This window comes from Physeter macrocephalus, chromosome 21, assembly GCF_002837175.3.
Source record: "Physeter macrocephalus isolate SW-GA chromosome 21, ASM283717v5, whole genome shotgun sequence".
NCBI lineage: Eukaryota > Metazoa > Chordata > Mammalia > Artiodactyla > Physeteridae > Physeter > Physeter macrocephalus.
The window spans coordinates 30,126,487-30,129,743 of NC_041234.1; positions in this window are offsets into that span (position 1 = coordinate 30,126,487).

A 3,257-nucleotide genomic window follows, 5' to 3' on the forward strand; every position below is an offset into this window, starting at 1 on the left:
ACGGATAAGTGACCTGGAAGATACAATAGTGGAAATAACTACTGCAGAGCAGAATAAAGAAAAAAGAATGAAAAGAACTGAGGACAGTCTCAGAGACCTCTGGGACAACATTAAATGCACCAACATTCGAATTATAGGGGTCCCAGAAGAAGAAGAGAAAAAGAAAGGGACTGAGAAAATATTTGAAGAGATTATAGTTGAAAACTTCCCTAATATAGGAAAGGAAATAGTCAATCAAGTCCAGGAAGCACAGAGAGTCCCATACAGGATAAACCCAAGGATAAACACGCCAAGACACATAATAATCAAACTGTCAAAAATTAAATACAAAGAAAACATATTAAAAGCAGCAAGGGAAAAACAACAAATAACACACAAAGGAATCCCCATAAGGTTAACATCTGATCTTTCAGCAGAAATGCTACAGGCCAGAAGGGAGTTGCAGGACATATTTAAAGTGATGAAGGAAAAAAACCTACAACCAAGATTACTCTACCCGGCAAGGATCTCATTCAGATTTGATGGAGAAATTAAAACCTTTACAGACAAGCAAAAGCTGAGAGAGTTCAGCACCACCAAACCAGCTTTACAACAAATGCTAAAGGAACTTCTCTAGGCAAGAAACACAAGAGAAGGAAAAGACCTACAAGAACAACCCGAAACAATTCAGTAAATGGTAATAGGAACATACATATTGATAATTACCTTAAATGTAAATGGATTAAATGCTCCCACCAAAAGACACAGACTGGCTGAATGGATACAAAAACGAGACCCATATATATGCTGTCTACAAGAGACCCACTTCAGACCTAGGGACACATACAGACTGAAAGTGAGGGGATGGAAAAAGATATTCCATGTAAATGGAAATCAGAAGAAAGCTGGAGTAGCAATTCTCATATCAGACAAAATAGACTTTAAGGTAAAAACTATTACAAGAGACAAAGAAGGACACTACATAATGATCAAGGGATCGATCCATGAAGAAGATATAACAATTGTAAATATTTATGCACCCAACATAGGAGCACCTCAATACATAAGGCAAATACTAACAGCCATAAAAGGGGAAATCAACAATAACACAATCATACTAGGGGACTTCAACACCCCACTTTCACCAATGGACAGATCATCCAAAACGAAAATAAATAAGGAAACACAAGCTTTAAATGATACATTACACAAGATGGACTTAACTGATATTTATAGGAAATTCCATCCAAAAACAAGAGAATACACATTTTTCTCAAGTGCTCATGGAACATTCTCCAGGATAGATCATATATTGGGTCACAAATCTAGCCTTGGTAAATTTAAGGAAATTGAAATCGTATCAAGTATCTTCTCCGACCACAGAGCTATGAGACTAGATATCAATTACAGGAAAAGATCTGTAAAAAATTCAAACACATGGAGGCTAAACAATACACTACTTAATAACGAAGTGATCACTGAAGAAATCAAAGAGGAAATCAAAAAATACTTAGAAACAAATGACAATGGAGACACAACCCCCCAAAACCTATGGGATACAGCAAAAGTAGTTCTAAGAGGAAAGTTTATAGCAATACACTCATACCTTAAGAAACAGGAAACATCTCGAATACACAACCTAACTTTGCACCTAAAGCAATTAGAGAAAGAAGAACCAAAAAACCCCAAATTTAGCAGAAGGAAAGAAATCATAAAGATCAGATCAGAAATAAATGAAAAAGAAATGAAGGAAACAATAGCAAAGATCAATAAAACTAAAAGCTGGTTCTTTGAGAAGATAAATAAAATTGATAAACCATTAGCCAGACTCATCAAGAATAAAAGGGAGAAGACTCAAATCAATAGAATTAGAAATGAAAAAGGAGACGTAACAACTGACACTGCAGAAATACAAAAGATTATGAGAGATTACTACAAACAACTGTATGCCAATAAAATGGACAACCTGGAAGAAATGGACAAATTCTTAGAAATGCACAAGCTGCCGAGACTGAACCAGGAAGAAATAGAAAATATGAACAGACCAATCACAAGCACTGAAATTGAAACTGTGATTAAAAATCTTCCAACAAACAAAAGCCCAGGACCAGACGGCTTCACAGGCGAATTCTATCAAACATTTAGAGAAGAGCTAACACCTATCCTTCTCAAACTCTTCCAAAAGATAGCAGAGGGAGGAACACTCCCAAACTCATTCTATGAGGCCACCATCACCCTGATACCAAAACCAGACAAAGACGTCACAAAGAAAGAAAACTACAGGCCAATATCACTGATGAACATAGATGCAAAAATCCTCAACAAAATACTAGCAAACAGAATCCAACAGCACATTAAAAGGATCATACACCATGATCAAGTGAGGTGTATTCTGGGAATGCAAGGATTCTTCAATATACACAAATCAAACAACGTGATACACCATAGCAACAAACTGAAGGAGAAAAACCATATGATCATCTCAATAGATGCAGAGAAAGCTTTTGACAAAATTCAACACCCATTTATGATAAAAACCCTGCAGAAAGTAGGCATAGAGGGAACTTTCCTCAACATAATAAAGGCCATATATGACAAACCCACAGCCAACAAAGTTCTCAATGGTGAAGAACTGAAACCATTTCCACTAAGATCAGGAACAAGACAAGGTTGCCCACTCTCACCACTCTTATTCAACATAGTTTTGGAAGTTCTAGCCACAGCAATCAGAGAAAAAAAAAAAAAACAAATAAAAGGAATCCAAATAGGAAAAGAAGAAGTAAAGCTGTCACTATTTGCAGATGACATGATATTATACATAGAGAATCCTAAGGATGCTACCAGAAAACCACTAGAGCTAATCAATGAATTTGGTAAAGTAGCAGGATACAAAATTAATGCACAGAAATCTCTGGCATTCTTATACACTAATGATGAAAAATCTGAGAGTGAAATTAAGAAAACACTCCCATTTACCACGGCAACAAAAAGAATAAAATATCTAGGAATAAACCTACCTAAGGAGACAAAAGACTTGTATGCAGAAAACTATAAGACACTGATGAAAGAAATTAAAGATGATACAAATAGGTGGAGAAATATACCATGTTCTTGGATTGGAAGAATCAACATTGTGAAAATGACTCTACTACCCAAAGCAATCTACAGATTCAATGCAATCCCTATCAAACTACCACTAGCATTTTTTACAGAACTAGAAAAAAAAATTTCACAATTTGTATGGAAACACAAAAGACCCCAAATAGCAAAAGCAATCT